This window comes from Schistocerca piceifrons, chromosome 2 (assembly GCF_021461385.2).
Source record: "Schistocerca piceifrons isolate TAMUIC-IGC-003096 chromosome 2, iqSchPice1.1, whole genome shotgun sequence".
In the NCBI taxonomy this organism is placed as follows: domain Eukaryota; kingdom Metazoa; phylum Arthropoda; class Insecta; order Orthoptera; family Acrididae; genus Schistocerca; species Schistocerca piceifrons.
Genome location: NC_060139.1, coordinates 181,510,078 through 181,528,081, shown reverse-complemented (window position 1 = coordinate 181,528,081; position 18,004 = coordinate 181,510,078).

The following is an 18,004-nucleotide window of genomic DNA, read 5'->3' as shown; positions in this document are numbered from 1 at the left end:
GTAGTTATGTAATTAGGGTATGTAGTTGCTGGACAGGATAATATTTGCACCATACAATCCAATAGCTCAAAACAGGCTGAGTATTTCCTGCCACTTCTCCAGGTAGGGTGAAGAGGAGGGAGGGAAGGGGCTGAGCTTTTCCTGCCAATTTCCAACAAGGTAGCACCCAAAAGAAAGAAAATAAGCTACCTTACATCCATCCTCTCCAGCAGCTCAGCACAGACAGGGTCTTTTTCCCACCAATTTCCAGATAGGGAGGGGAGGGGAAATGGGAGAGGGGAGGGGGCTAGAGGATTTCCCATGAGGGGGAGGGGTTAATTAATTTATCATTTCAATTAATTACTCGATTAATTTGATGTCAAAAGTGTGCTTGTATCAGCAAGGGGGAGGTGTGGGGGGTTTCTCAGAAGGGTGGGGGAGGTAGAGGGGGAGACGTGGGGGATGGGTTCTCAGAAAGTCTGCTTGTCCCCAGGGAGTTATAAATCAACCCCAGGAGGTCATAAATTAGTTAACAGAACAATAGATTAAGGGGATGGGGAGGGTGAGGGGTGGGAGGGAGGGTTCGCCATCTTGAATAAATCTGGTAACAATGCAAAATGGGGTAGAACTGGCTTTGCCCTCTTACTTATGAGCATATACTACCCCATGGCTTTTGTCACCTCAGTGTATACACTTGGAAGTTCCTGTCACCACAGATACAGATTTTTTTATTGTTTTTTATTTAAAACAATTGTGGTAGGTGAGCTCAAGATCCACAGCAATGTTACAGCACCATGTATGTACACACACAGGTTCACGGGAATGCTGCGCGGGATTAGCCGAGCGGTCTGAGGTGCTGCAGTCACGGACTGTGCGGCTGGTCCCGGCGAAGGTTCGAGTCCTCCCCCGGGCATATGTGTGTGTGTGTGTGTGTTTGTCCTTAGGATAATTTAGGTTAAGTAGTGTGTGAGCTTAGGGACTGATGACCTTAGCAGTTAAGTCCCATACGATTTCACACACATTTGAAAATTTTTTTTCACGGGAATAAAATTACACAAATAAACAATAACAACAATGTAATAAAATATATGATGTGTTCTATTATATTTAAAAGACATTCTGCTATTTTAAAACTGTCATTAATTAAGCTTTGTTTTTACTCTCGTTGTATTTTAGTGAAAGAGGGCCATGAAGACAATAATAGTAGACTTCTAGAAAATTTTAGAAGATTTACTAGGTAGTCATTGTAAATTCTCTTGCAATAGTAGTTCACTTTCTTACACGTGATACACGAGGAAATATCTCACAGTGATATAGAAAGTACAATCACGCATGACTTGCGCAGTTGACAGCATCCTCCAGGCCAAGGTCTGTGCACAACAGCACTCCAAGCCGAACGTATCATAGTTTCTTTGAGCGGTGGTGTGTATGTGTTCCATTGCTAACATGTTGAGGATGAAGTATTCCGTTTCCTGGCAGGCACAGATAAGGCGCTGGAAAGGTAATGTGGCGTGGATGTCTTGCCAGAAAGCAAACACTCTTTCCACAGATCGCAATTTCAATCTCTCGCTGGTCAGCAGAGTCCTCTTCTTGTTGAATGCGGCATTGGTCAAAGTGAGTTTTCCTCGAATTTCACTTCTGCAGTGGGCTTCGTTTATCAGCAAGCCTCCCAATTATTTGAACTACATCACTTTCTCCAATTCTCGATTGCCGACAGTTATCCTCAAAGATTTCTACTGTTTTTACATCTGCATCAGTTCTGATTTCTCAATCTTGATTTCCATGTCATATTGCTGTCCAGTTTCCATCAATCGGTTCATCACATGTTGCAGCTGTCTTTGAGTTTTGGCGAGCACTTCGACGTCATCTGCATACCTGATGGTGTCGATGAGTCTTCCTCCTATCCTGAAATTTGCGCAATCTCCTTAAGGATGTTCATCAGTTTTCTCCAGTTGACTTTATCGAAGGCCTTCTGTCAGTCTATAACACAAGTGCAAACTTCTTCATTAACAGCCAAAACTCTCTCCCACAAAATTCTCACTGTGCCGATGGCGTCTCTGGTTCCTTTTCCTTTCCTAAAACTCGTCCTTTCCCATTACTTCCTCAATGTTGCATTCAGGCGTTCTGTTGAGTATTTTTGCAATCATCTTCGCCACGTCTGAAAACAGACTAATTGTTCTGTAATCACCATGTTTCTTGCCTTGTTGTTTCTTCTCAAGAGCAACCACTGTGGCGTGCAAAAAGTCCTTAGAACATTTTACAGTTTCGGAGATTTTGTTGATGAGTTGTGTCAGCACTTTCAGACCTCTGTTTCCGATTTCTTTCAACAAATCCACCAATGTGTCGTCGTGTCTGTATCTTTCCTCCTCTTCATGTCCTTCATAGCGTTCTCTACTTCCGCTGTCAGTATGATGGGCCCATTTTCGTCTTCGTCAATCGTCTTCTCTGTCTCTATAACGACGTCTTGCGGACGATGTTCCTTATAATAGAGTTCCTTCACGTATTCTTTCCATATTTTCAGCACCGCAGCTTCTTCGATAACCGTTTGTGCTAGAGTCTTCTAATCCAAAGGTCATTACTCCTTCGTTCTCGCTCCTTCCCAGCTCCTTCGTTTTCTGGTATATGAGGTATTACCATCTTCTTATTTTTAGTTCCTATATTTCGTCGCATGTTTCTTCTAGGTACTTTTCCTTTGCTTTGTCTGTTTCTCTCTTGAGTGCGTTGTTAAGTCTTCTGTATTCTTTTTCATTAACATTTTTACACTTCCTCCTTTCCTCCGTCTTCTTCAGCATCTCGTTCGTGAAACAAGATTTCCTGAGTCTGCTTCACTCTCAACTTCATTCTTTAAAGTATTCAACAAACCAGTTTAAGATTTCACCGCTGCACTCCCACACTTGCATTTTCACCTCTTTTCACCAAATTATTGCCTCGAGGACTGTTTTACTGCTCCATTGTTCTCTCTTAGGTTTTCCACTTTCCATCCCTGCTTTCTCCTCTCACTCTGTCGGAACCTCTTCAACCTCGTGCTGATGTCTACAACCAAAAGTTTGTGATCCGAATCGACATCGGCAGCCGGCATAGTTTTCGTATCTTACATGCTCCCCCTAAACCTCCCTTTGAGGATTATGTTGTCTATCTGATATCTGTTAATGGCTCCCATGTGTTCAGTTTACTCTTCCTTTTGTTGAACTAAGTGTTCATACCCCCCAAGTTGTTTTACTTACAGAACTCCAATAGCATCCCTCCTCTATCGTTTCTTCTTCATTATCAATATTGTCCCATGACGCTTGCTTCAATGTCTTGTCCAAACACACTATTCCAATCGCCCATGATTAAGATGCTTACTCTTCCTCTGCCTTCAGAGTGGACAGTGTCTTGTATTTCTCCACTTTCGTTGTCATTGTCTGATGTTGGCATGTATACTTGAACTATCACAATGTCCATTGGGCCGGTCGCGGTGACCGTGTGGTTCTAGGCGCTTCAGTCCAGAACCGCTAGACTGCTACGGTCGCAGGTTCGAATCCTGCCTCGGGCATGGATGTGTGTGATGTCCTTAGGTTAGTTAGGTTTAAGTGGTTCTAAGTTCTAGGGAACTGATGACCTCAGATGTTAAGTCCCATAGTGCTCAGAGCCATTTGAACCAATGTCCACTGGTCCCACACTTATTTTCATTGACATTAAACGATCACTTTGGCGCTCCATTTTAGTCACACTTTGCACTATTTGATTTCCCAATACTATTGCTATATAACATTCAAAACTTTTTCCACTGGAACAGTACAATGTACAATTACCTGACGTTATTTCACCACTATTTGTCCACCTTACTAAAACCCGTTACGTCCACTTCACATTTGACCATTTCTCTCTTCAGATTTTTCCAGTTTTTCTGCTCTTCGAGGCTTTCTTACGTTCCATGCCCGGATTCTAAAATTAAAATGCTCATCTCTTTCGATGATATCCCCTGAAGTGCTCCCCGCCTGGAGATCCGAACAGGGGAGCAGTTTACCTCCGGAACATTTTACTCCAGGAAATGCCATCATCGTTCTGCATCTTCCTCAATACAGGAAATACAATAATGTGGTAGTCTTTCCATTGCCTTTCCACATCACAGTATCACAGCTGAAGAATCAGACTAAGATTGGTTTCGCCCAAGAGTCTTCGATCTTGATCCATCTAAACATCATTTGATCTGTGCATCTGATCAATATTGGTGCCCACTGCTATCTGGTACCAGGTAACGTAGTTCACCAGCTTCCCACACCGTACGACAAGGACGCTAGTTCTGCTGTACTGATGATCTTCATCTCTGTCTTCATTGCCATTGGGATCTTCTCCGTTACTCTGGCAAGGAGCCATCATGAGGTGCTGTCATGGGCCAGGTAAACCAAGGTTCCTTAGTGTTGCTCCGCCTCCTCCTCCTTTCTCAACTGGGCATGGGACCGGCTATGGCGGAGCGGTTAGGCACAGAAATATTAACTACACTGCCGGAAAGAAATGCAGTGCTGTCAAGGACAAAGTCATTTCATTGGCAAGTGATGTGACAAGCAGTTCATCATTATAGGAGTATATAAAATAAAATTCAGACTAAATGAAACACACATCATAGTAATGGGTGTTAAAACATTCACATCAGTACCCAGTGCAAACATCCCCCCCCCCCCCCCCAAATATGGCGCCAATGCAGACATGTATTCTCACAAGCAAATGATCATAAAGGTGCCGAATGGCATCCTGCGATGTACTGTGCCAAGAATATTGCGTCTTTTCTTACAACGCAGCGGTGGTTCTTGCAGGCTGTGCAGAACGAATAAGTTCCCACTTCATCATATGCCATACGTGTCCAATTGGCGCGAGATCTGTTGATATTGTTCTACACCACGAGGAGCACGTTGCGTCGCCGCAGTCTTATGCAGACGTGCATTGTTCTGCTGAGAAAGCACATCACCTTCCTGTCGTTGAAATGGTAGTAGCACGGGGAAAACAGCCTGTGCAATGTAGCGGGTACTGATTACTTTACGCTGCAGAAACGCCAAATGTGTTGCGAACTGTAATTGATGGACCCAAACATCATAATCCCTGAGTTGGGGCCTGTGTGTCGTAGGAGAGAACACTCCACAACTGGCATCTCACCATGTCTACACCATACACGTTTAAGTCCATCTCTGTATATAGACGGAACTCTCTCTTATCACTGACGACAACAAAGCGCCAATACACTCTCCAGTCTACTACTTCACGACACCAAAGTAGCCATGCTTGATGGTGTCATGGTGTCAGTGGTATCCTGGTCAGCGACACACGTGATCCTGCTGTGTGCAGACGGTTCCCAATGGTCCATGGTGACGCAGCATGTGCAGCATGTGGCCAGACTTCGTCCTTGGATGATGTTCTGGCGGCTGCCATTGCTCACGTCATGGATCGATGCTGAAGTGTGCCTCTACTACGTGGACCTCCAGAACCTGGTCTACAAGTGTGAGAGACCACTGCTGAAGGCAACGACACACCACAGATGCATTGTGCCCAACAAATGCCGCTGTTCGTCCAGTCCACAATGTGGCCCCATTCAGATGGCTGAAGCTATTCAGCAGGATTACGTACTCGTCAGTGGGACATGGTTGTATCCTATAATGGAAGTTGCAGACACTGTTCACCTCTAAACTCAGCACAATTACTGCCTGCAGAGTCGAATCAGGGGGTGCACAGAGAGGCCACCTGAGCACTGTCTGACGATGACCGTGCCGATAAATCACTAACACTGCAATCCCTCAGTATCCACACATACACAGGTGCCACCAAACACAGTCCTTGAGAGTACTGTATCTTTTATGGCAGTACTGGGGAAAAAAGAGACAAGTCCAGCACTACTTGGAGGACGAAAGAAGCATCTCCATAAATAACAGTGGAAATATTCTGATAAGTAATGTAAAAGAGGGCACTGTAATAAGGAACTGGACATCCTCTTTTTTTATTCCATTGTACACGAAAACGCATTCATTCAAAACCTAAACATTGAAACGGATTTGATTTGATACTGAGTCATGTTTTGCCTTCCATCATGAGACATACAGTGTATGATGGACAGTTTTCCTATTGACAAAGAAACAATTGAGAATATCTCGAAAAGAAATGGACTCCACATTTCAATTTGCATGCCAAGGTAAGACTCATATACAGAAAAAAGGTACGTCTGTAACGATTTACTGCTGCCGTTTTATTTGGCCCTAAGTGAGTGACATATTTCATCTTTTGCGCCAGTTTTTCGAGATAAGATCGTATATTTTCAAGACCTTAAAGTGTGTTTGCTCACCTGAAGCCAATACAGCTACGTGTTACTAGCACACGAATAATATATTTTCTTCACTACCTAAGGGCGACATATTATTATTTTGAAAATGAAAAACAAAAAAGAGTTGCATGGTTTTGTGAATATTAAAACACTGTAATGAACATTATTTGTGTTTCTGTGTGTACATTTGCATTAATTATTCTTTCCCTAAACTGTGTCATGTCACTCTAATTTCAGTTGTATTTTTACTTGTTATCAAAATGCTTATACGATAACAAAAAGGTGTACAATTACTACTATGTGTATGCACTACTAGAAATAAAAGATGGTTTCAGCACAAAATATTGGTGTATGAATCAGTTCATGTCTTGAAACTGCTCACTTTTAAATTTGGTTAGATGTGCTTGTCACACTTTTTCCCAGTGGTATTCATTTGTATAATTTTACATCACTGCAACACCTCAAACAAAATATTCCCTGTGTATACACTATACATTCCAAGACATTTTCGAAAAGGGTGACAGCTATACTGATATTTTCTTCCTTTCTTTTGCTGCATTAAAAGCGAAATAATTATAAATGAAACAAGTAAAAACATGGATACGGTGCTTCACAGGGACAAGTGATATTCGTGCAAACTAAGTTGGCGCCCAGTGTGGTAGCTCATGGAGGCGACTGTAAATGGGAAATGTCTATACTGTCGCTCCCATCAGCCACCAGGCCGAGTGTCCACTTAGTTTGCGCTTATAGTATCACCTCAGCGACGTTATATACTAACCAATCTTATAATAAATATTACAGAACATTGTAACTAAAACTAGTCACTAATAATAATCAATATACAAAATAAATATAATTGTGGTTTGTCCGTGTGTGGTGCTATATAGCTCTGCAACACACCTCCACAGCCCTATTGGGGTTATATGGAATGGCAGCCCTTCATCCCCTATCTGTGAAGAAGATTTTGGTTTGGAACTGTCACCCAATATTTTAACCCCTTGGTGTTTGAATTTCCAAAAATGCTGAAACACGTAATTTTTTTTTATTTCTGACTGAGAAACCAAGTGCCAGTTTTCGCAGTCTTAGCTTCAAAATTGTCTTAATAGCAACCTATTTTCAAAAACACTGTCATCCCCTGTTTCTCCCCTTTAGTGAAATTTTGAACAATGCCTTGTACAAGGGGTTAGTTGTATAAAGTATTTAGTTTCTTGATTTTCTAAATGCATGGCGTCCTATTGGGTGAGAAGAATACTTAGCAGAGGACACGCGTGACACTGGATTTCACATACTGTTTTCTGGTGGGTTTTCTTACCATTTATTTTATTTTACAAATATTATGAAATAAATGAGAATTAGTGCCACGTTACTTATATTTTATTTCTTAAATATACTAGTAAATGTTACAATATTTGATTTTATATATACAAAACTGCAATACAGCTAAATTCAAATGAATATAAATAAATGAGAAATGCACATCAAGAACAGTCATTATATAATGTTTATTAGCAACTCAAGGATCATGTGAGAATAATTGTTGTTGTCAAAAGTTATAAACTTACTATAAGGAAAAAAACGGAAGAAACCAACTAAATGGAATTTTACTCATAATTATGAAGCTAACTTGTGGAAAGTTACGAAGTATTGCAAACACAGGGCTACAGTGCATTTTATGCATGCTATTGTGGGACTTTTGTTTCTGTAGTGGGCAAGTTTTGAAAGGTATGACCCTTTGGTGGTAGATGCTGCCCCACACTTGCAAGATGAACAGTTTTTGCTACAGTTACTTGGCCACCAGGGCAGTTTCCCTTCTTTTGTCTTTCAGTCTGAACTACTTGGCGTTTTCTGATTCCTACGGAGAAGAAACCAAACATTTCAGTTGCTAATTGTGACCTGTATTTCAAGTGACTCAAAGGTTTAGTGTCAGACATACATTTACTGATTGTATACTTACTGTATTTATAGAGAACATAACTAATTTCAATGTTCACTTCAGTACAATAATAAAATAACTTTAGTCACCATCGTCGAGATTTCCACAAAATGTTGTAGGCAGAGAGTGGCTGATCAGAACGATCCACCCCTCCTTTATTTAAATTATAATCCTTGCTCGATTCTGGACAGGGAACGCTTTTCGTGACTCCCTACTTATTAGTTCTCAGAACAAAACTTTTAGTCCCTGTATGTCCATCTTTATACAGATGGTAGCAGAACCTCGGCTGTTCAGTACAGATGTCAAATCAAAACACCTTTCAGCCATCAAAATTACGATTGCTATTTTATTGAGCATTATTATTTTATCACGCCATTTTCAGGCCCCCTGACCGACGTGTAGGGAGATTCCCGCCTCTGGTGCAGTCAAAATAGGAGCTAGCATTTTTGATTCAGCAATCCCTTCGATCATCACTTGCTGACTGTTCAGCATTTGTCGGCAAGTGATGAGCTTTAACTTGTTCACTTAAAACCAGCTTTGCAAATATTCCAAAACTCTAGTTGCAGATATTGGCAATAGTTGGTTTTTATCAGCTACAACAACATCTGTATCTTCAGCAAACGGGGTTACATGAGTAACACTGATTTGAATTTTGATGTCATTTACATAAATCAGAAATAAGAGAGGTCCTAGAACACTTCCCTGTGGCACCCCAATTGGTGCAGTCTGAAGACCAGATCTGTAAGCAATACTTTGGTTTTTAGTGTTGGCTGCGGTAATTTCTACTGCTCGTCTTCTATTACGGAGATAAGACTGAAACCATTTTTTCACAACTCCTCGTAGACGAATAGCTACTAATCTCTCTAGCAAATGGCTTCGACAAGTCCAAATTTATTCCTATTGCACTATTGTTTCTGTCTAGTCCCATTACGATATTTTCATTGAAATGGGTAATAATTGATTTTGTACTCAATTCTTTGCAAAAATTGTGTTGGATTACAGATAAGAGACCGAATTTTTTAAGGAAATTTGTAATTTTTGTTTCATGCAGTATATTATTTTTGAAAATACAGTTAACGAAGCTATTGGTCTTTAATTCCCCACTCCAAATGTATCGCCCCTTTTATACAGTGGTTTTATTTTTGAAGTTTTTGATCTTGACAATGGTATATTTATAATAGTGAAAGTGGTCCTGACAAGAAACTAGCATATGTTATTACGACTGAACTTGGTCAATCCCTGAAGATATTTTATTCCTCATGGTTTTTATTATTTTTAGAAGTTCTGATTTATTTGTGGGGCATAGCAATATTGAAATGACACTTTGTTCTCTTTGAACAGAGATTCCACTATTTCTAAGGCAATTTTTAATCTGGTTGACTGGAGTATTTGTGATATAGTCATTTGCGTAATTTGACATATAATCTATGCAGGGTTAAATGATACGCATAAAGGAGAAGATGGATGTCCTAAGCACAGAGGACGATTTTCCAGAAAATGGTGGTTTCACTGACAAAATATGTAAGCGAGGTTACTAAGAGACAGAAAGAGATAATCAGTGGGTGGTGCTGTATAATCCACTTCTCTCAAAAATATTTCAAGCAGACCTAAATGTGGAGTACTGCAATTCAGTGAAATCAATTAAATGGGTGTGCAGTTATGTTGCCAATAAACAGAGAAAGTAGAGTATTTTTGAGCATTCGAGAGTGTTTGTAGCGTGAAGTAGTAACATTTTCAACAGTCGTCGAATGGCAATTGTTGTGATGTTCACGAATGATCTGGAATGTTCTCAGAAAACAGATGAAAATAAGCCGTTCTTATTCAACTAGAAATTAAAAAAATCTTGGCGTAAAGGTTGCAGCCTTTGTGTAATTCGACCGACAGTCTTGTGTATGACAAATATTTTAAAAGTACATAACTGTATTTCATTCTGACAGTGTATTAATTCTATAAATTTCAGCAGTTCCACTTTACTGTAATGTATTTACAATCTCCTGACAAATTATCAGGGACGCGAGTGTTATATTCAGATGCTTTAGGTTTTTTATGTTATACTTTCTGACTTGTTCGACACCCATGAGAATCATCTCATTTTTGGGTCTATGGAACGAAAACTGAATCTAATCTAAATTTACTGTACGGGGTTGTATAACCGTCGTCGTAGTTGGCAGAACTGTTACAGGGTTTCCCGGGATTCGCCGCCCACTCTTCGCCAGCGTAGCAGTTCAGTTTACTAACAGTTGTTGAGTTGAGCTGTCTTCGAAGTGGTGAACTGGATGCCGTGATGTTGTCGTGGTTATACCACTGTTCCTGCTGGACTGCAAGCATCGCACTGCACATCATGTACGAGCTGCTTCTGCGTGATAACCTCAGCATTGGAAGTTGGCAGTGAGTACGATTTAAGCTCTATCAACAGTCTTAACGAACAGATGAAACTATTGTGGCTGTCACCGCTGTCGATTGAACTATCAGCAAAACCGTTTGCTTTATCTTTAAGTCCGAAGTGTGATATTACAGTCCGTGAATTTTCGTTCCACGTCGCCAAATGGTATGCAGCATTCGCAGCTGTAACCTGTTTGATGTTTATGAAGGAGACGCGTGTGTAGTTCGATTAGCCTTTGCTTTGTTATATGCGGTCCGTGGCAACTCCGAAACATTTGGAAATCTACACCACATTAAAAAAACCTCGTAGAGTTGTCTTATTATAAAACATCACTACATTCTAGAAGCTAACCCATGCCATTGCATCTAGTCTCTCTGTCTGTTATGCTTCAGTGTGCAGCTGCAGGACTTATTTTTCTCATCTCTATTACCTTCAGTACTTCTGCGTTTATTTTGTTTAGGAGCTACAAATGTTTTCGTTTAGTTGCCTTTCTATGGTTACTTTCTTTAGTATCTCCCGTCTTTAAGCTCATTTTGGGTGACTCTCCTCCATACACAAATTTTGTTGCTTCTAGATGCAGCGTATTTTTGTTTTTTATCTATCAGGATATTAGAGACAAATGATTTAGCAAACGCCTTTCTTCCCTCGGTGTTCACGGCTTTGCGTGTTAAGAGATGTCCTCGAACACACACGTGTCCATTTTTCATTTCCTTGTGTCATGCTCTCAGTATAAATTTTGTCCGTTAAACCCCGATCACTTACAGAATCGAACGCCCATGTATAAAACAGCTTTGAACTTCTGATTACTTTACAAGTGAGCTAATGTGTTAAACATACCGTATTTAAAAAAACGAAATATCACAAATGAGTTATCCGATTGGAACGGAAATCGGTAGATGTGATGTACATGTACAGACAAACAAATTGTTACAACCAAATTCGTGTTAAGTACGTGAAGAAATGGCACTCCCGGTCATCACTCCAGCTTTTTGTGTCGTATGTTGGCAGCAGTCACTTTGGTGTCCCACTGTTATTCTGGGCGTCTGTAGACACGTCTTCAGCCTGGAGTCTCACTGACTGAAGCAGAATTCTTCAGTGATGAGTCCTGTTACGAATTTAGCCCCAGTGACCAACGGAAACAGGTCTGAAGACGACCTGAACAATAGTGGGATAGCAACCTATCGCCTGCCATACGGCACGACAACCATAAGTTGTGGTTGGGGGTTCCATTTCTTTTCACATCAGGACCCCTTTGGTCGTCATGCACGGCACATTACAGCTCAGTAGCACGCCGACAACATTCTGCGACTCGTTTTGTTGCCCTCTGTGGCGAACTATCCTGGTCGTACATTTCAGCAAGACAATGCCCGCCGCACACGGCGAGAGTTACTACTACTTTCTTTCATGCTTGCCAAACGTTACCTTGCTCAGCAAGCTCGGCCTATCTCTCTCCAGTTGAGAATGTTCGAAAGTTTGGAGCCATTCAGGATTCTTACGATCTTATACTCCTGTTGGACAGAATTTGGCGCGATATCCTTCAGGAGGACGTCCAACAACTCTACAAATCAATGCTAAGCCGAATAACTGCTTGCATAAGTGCCAGAGGTGGACCAACGCGTTTCTGATTTGCTCTATTTGTAGAGGAAGCTCTTTCCCTCAAATATTTATCGTGTTAAACTTAACATTAAGTTTATCTCTTAATAAATAGATTACGAGAGCATATTAATTCCTAAAATTCGGTCAATATTTAAATGAAATACTCAAAATCAAATTTTTATTGCGTCTGGAAACCGTTAGAAAGGCAACATGCAACTGTACCGGGCGACTGTGCCCCATGTTAGCTATTTAGTAATAGAGATTTTCTGGGTAACGCCAGTGATGTACTGATGAAATAAGTCAAATACTTTGCTTTTACTAGTGTTTATCTTTAAATTATATATAGTTTGCAAGCAACAGGCATTATTTTTGGCATTTCATAATTTTTTTCCCATAACTCGCCACTAAACTAAAACAACAACAACGGAATAAGTTTTCTAACTACCACGCCAATTGAAACGTTAGTTTCCAGTCATTCCTCCACTGTTATCTGCAATAACAAAATTGTTTCGCTAATTTTCCTGTCGAATGTGATGCCAAACTGATCTTACTTTTTGTAAAGTTTCTCCTAATAAGAATCCCAAACAAAGCAAATTCTACAGTGTTTCACAATTCCTATTACAGGCCTGTCGGGGTTGCAGAGGAAATTTAGTAGGTATAGTTTTGATAAGGACCCTATGTCCGCAAATGTATCGTTTGGATATAAAATACGTATGAAGATCGGATCACTCTCAGATTTCCCTGTTCAAAGTCGCACAGAAACCTGAGATGAGTGCTCTGCAGCCAGTCGCTGTTGCAATTACATAACATACCATTTTCGTTCGACTGCAAGGGGTACGTTCGCAGCTATGAAGGTTGTCTGTGGTGCTCCACGAATTCGTCAGCGAAAGACAATCCGACGACGATTACTCGAAAGACTGACGATGCATGGTCTGGGTGGTCCGATCTTCAAACTTATTTTACATCCAAACGGCACATTCCCGGACATGGGTGCTATATCAAAACTTTATCTACTAAGTTCCCTCTACAAGCCCTAGAAGGCTCTAATAAGAATGGTGAAACTCCCTGTATAATAATCTTTATAATAGGGGATGAAGGGTTTTTTGAAAATATGTCGCTATTAAGGCAATTTTAGGGATATACCCAAGGAAATTGGTATTTGGTTTCTTGGTCAAAAATAAATAGTTGTTTCAACATTTTTGGAAATTTAACCCCTGCAGGGGTGAAATAGCGGGTGAAAGTTGTTTTCGAAAATAAATCATTATTAAATAACTGTTAATGTTTTTTAATGCTATATCTATGAAAATTGGTGTTTGACTTCTCGGTTCCAAATAAGAAAACCACATATTTCAGTTTTAATGCTACATCCTCGAAAACTGGTGTCTGACTTCTTGGTTCCAAATAGAAAAATACATATTCCAGTATTTTTGGAAATTCATTTCCTAAGGGGGTGAAAAAGGTGATAAAATGTTTTGTGAAAATATTTAATTATGAAAGCACTTTTATAGCTAAATCTATTAAAATCTGAAATCGTGGTTTGTCGGTTAAAAATAAAAAAATAAGTGTTTCACTGTTTTTGGAAATTCAACCACTAAGGGGTCGAAAGTTTTTATCGAAATATTTCATTATGCAAGCACTTTTGAAGCTAAATGTACGAAAATTTGTATTTGGCCCCTCTTATAGAAATAAAGAAATACGCATTTCACTGTTTTTGGAAATCAACCCCTAAGGTGGTGAATGTTTCATGAAAATATTTCACTGTAAAAACATTTTTCAGCAAAGTCTTTGAAAATTGGTATGTGGTTTCTCCGTTAGAAATGAAAACGTGTTTCACTGTTTGGGAAAGACTTTAAATTTGCAGGCGGGGTTGATCTTATACTGTACGCATCTTTTATGAAGATGTTATTCGAAATTTCACTTCTAAGGGGGAGAGATATGGGATGAAAAACATACGAAATTATTTCATAGGAAAGCCTTTTCAAACTAAATCTTTGTAAATTTGTATTTGGCTTCTCACTTAGAAATAAAGAAATACGTGTTTCGCTGTTATTGAAAATTCAACCCCAAATGGGGTGAAATATGGTATGAAAATTTTTAAGAAAATATTTAATTTTGTTTAAAAAAAGCTAAATCTGTGAGAACTGGTATTTCACTTCTCGGTTATATACAGAGGTATATGTGTCAGTGGATGAAAGTTGCTATGGAAATATCATCAGAAGAACGTAAAAGGCGTAATTAACGGAAAACTTGGACTTCAGCTACCAGACTCTCTTTTTTCGTCAGAAGTACATTCGGAAAAGACCATGCTTCCATGGGCTTAATTAGTGTGAAAAGTTTACAAAGTGTTGAAATTTGTTATCAGCATAAAAATTCGACTAAAGAAAAACAAAAAAATCTGTGCAGATCGTACAGTCTACTAGAGTGTGGCAGCGGGTGCTAACACTAAAACATTCAGATGTCAGACACACAGATCGGTATCAAACGTTGTATGTCGATAGAGTATCAACCAAGACGATTTAGTTCGTGCTGTGTGCTGTCGCCCAGTAAACAGACGTAAACGGTAATTAAAGTAACACCAGAACTACGGAACACAGCAAAAGCGCATATGTAAGCGGTTGTTTTAAAGATCCCGCGTAGGTTTGTCGGTAGAGCGTGAGGTAGTCAACCCGCATTTATGACAATCTCTTTTTACTGCTTACGCGTGAAGCTGTTATACGGGAGAACATTAACCTGACATGTAAAAGGACTTTTCGGCGTTCATAGCTATGTTCTTATGACAGTCTGCTTTCGCTTCGTTAGCTGAAAGTAGCAGATCTACAGAGTATTTGTCCTGTCGGACATGTGCGACAAAACCACACTTATCTATACAAATGTGCTCTATATGTTTGCTGCTTTCAACTAACGAAGCGAAAACAGACTGTCAAAAGAACATTGCTAAAAACTCGGAAAAGTTCTTACACATATCAGGAAAATGTTCTCCCATATAATTGTTTCACACGTAAACAGTTAAAAAATTGTCTGTAATGGAGTTCGTAGGACTTTCGGTATGGCGATCTCAGGCTTTAGCAACTCACCCACATACTCACAGATGCGCTTTTCCGATGCTCCGTAGTTTTGGTGTTACTTCTGATTTCCGTTTACGCAAGTTTCACTCGACGACAGCACAGAGCACGAACTAAATCGGTATTTTGCTCTATGCTCTATCGACATACAGCGTTTGGTGCCGATCTGAGTGTGCGACATCTGGAGGTTTGGGTGTAAGCTAGTATAATACGAGGGTACGTCAATTATTATACGCAATTTAGTTATATTTTTGTTTATTTTGGTAGTATTGTCGTTTTACGTTGATGACACGCACGATGAAGGAGCCGGACGACCGTTTACCGCCACAAATGAAGAAACCATTGAGCGTTCACGCGAAATGATTCTCTTAGACAGACGATTAACTATTGACGAAGTGGCACATCGTCTGTAAATTAGTCACGGTTCTGCCTACGAAATCATACACAACAGATTTGAGTTTCATAAAGTTTGTGCAAGATGGCTCCCAAAACAACTCACACAGTTGCATAAACAAAAACATTTGGATCGCTATGGTAACGAACGGGACAACTCCTTAGACAGGATCATTACTGGTGACGAAACATGGATCCCTCATTATGAGCCGGAGAGTAAACGGCAGAGTATGGAATGGAAACATCCAAATTCGCCGTGCAAGAAAAAGTTCAAGACCCAGCCGTCTGCAGGAAAACTGGTGCTTACAGTTTTTTGGGACACATAAGGTCCAGTACTGGAATATTATAGGGGAAGGGGCACAACAATAAACAATGTACGTTACAGTGAGATGCTTACTGCAAGGCTAAAGCCTGCAATTCCAAGCAAACGCCGAGGATTGCTGTCAAAAGGTGTTGTGTTGCACGACAATGCCCGTCCGCATACTGCTGCCCACACTGCTGAAACGCTTCAGAAACTCAAATTTGAAGTACTGGATCATCCTCCATATAGTCCCGATCTTGCCCCTTGTATCACTTGTTTGGTCCACTCAATCAGGCATTAAGGGGCCGTCGATTTGCCTCGGACGAAGCAGTGAAAGAAGCGATGCATTCCTGGCTCGCAGCTCAATTGAGAACCATCTTTTATGTGGGCATCAGGAAGCTCGTACAACGATGGACCAAGTGCGTTGAAACGCAAGGAGACTACGCAGAAAATGGTGCTTTTGTAAGTTTCCTATTTGATTACAATAAAATTTTATAACTACTTTGCCGATAATTGACTTACCCCCACATGATAATATAGTAATAACAAAACAAAAGAGTGAAATTTATTTATGGAATTCAAGCTTTCACGGCCGGTGTTTTTTGTTATTACTATGAAGTACAGGATAAAAGTGACCTCAACGGAAAAGGATTGAAATCAGACAAGCTGTGGACCTTAGTGCTAAATAAAACAAAAAGCGCACACTCTTCTCCACTACAAGCTCCATAACACACCTCAGCGCGACACCACTAAACAGTTCACCTTGCTAAGCTTGTTTGAGACTGTAACTGCTTTCTGATCCCTTATTTCTTTTTTTTAGGGCATCTGATGATGTCTCAAGCATTGGGAGAGTAAACGTTACGCAGAGAACTATTTCTTTAACCACAGCCTAATGCCCATAAAACAAATATCATCAGTAACCAAAAGATCAAATTTTTTTCATCTGTTAACTTGAACAGAAGTAAAATGACAATATACCGGTTCAAGTCCTTGGCACTCAGTAGTCACATTGAAAATTTATGACAGTAGAGTCTCGATAATTCGAGGTGAACGAAACCAGGACCACTTCGAAGAATTGAACACTGGCACACCGGAATTTATGTGGGAAAAACAAATAAAACGATGTTGAAAAGAATACAGGCGTCAAATTATGAACTCTGTTAAACAAATTGTTTATATGGGCATTTACATTGGCCGAATAAAGGTTTGAGCTTAAGTCTGGTAACAATTTACTTCGTGAAATAATGGTGGATTGTCTTTTGTTTGGTGAAGCTGCAACGTTTCCGCGCGGCAATATCATGTCACGATCCCAAAAGAGCAGATGTCGGTTGGTGTCGTCTCAGACTTATTCCACGAAGCGCATGGCGTTCTCAAAGGCAGCGCAGCCATCAATGTTACTCAACATTGCTACAGTCTCAGCCTCATGCTTCTATGTTAACATTCAAAGGCACAAATTTCCTTTCCTTTGTTACAGTACTCATTTGTAATAGGTGTATGAACAAAAACAGTCAACAGAGAAAACGAAACACAACACTATACTGTACCGACAATGTCAAACATAAAATATCATTTTCAACAAAAAGTTTGTGTGTGTAAACAATTTTTAAAAAGCGGGAGAAGTATATGCATGGGGTCACTGACGCAACTAAGGAGAGTGTGTGGTTCGACAGGTGTTGCGGCATGAGCGTGTGGTTGAAACGGATCGACGATCGATACGCCGTTCGTTAGTTCTTTTTTTTTAATGTATTTAATGCATTTTCGATGCTCAGATTAAAGGGAAACCCTTAAATCCGAGATCCTAAATACGGAGAATCACCTATAACATAACTGAGACTCTGAATGAAATTTCCTCATTTTATCCATTAGTTATGAATGTACGAAAAGGGCCGAGTTTAGACGATTCACAGACAGATCACCCTACTTTAAAAAGTGCAGGGGATAGGCAAAATAATATGAACAGTGACAGTAATGGGTTGGTTGTGTTTGACGGTAAAAAATGCAGGCAAGGCACGTGTCGCGCTGGACTGTGTGTATTCAGTACGGGCTAGGCATCAGTGCAGGTTGTTTA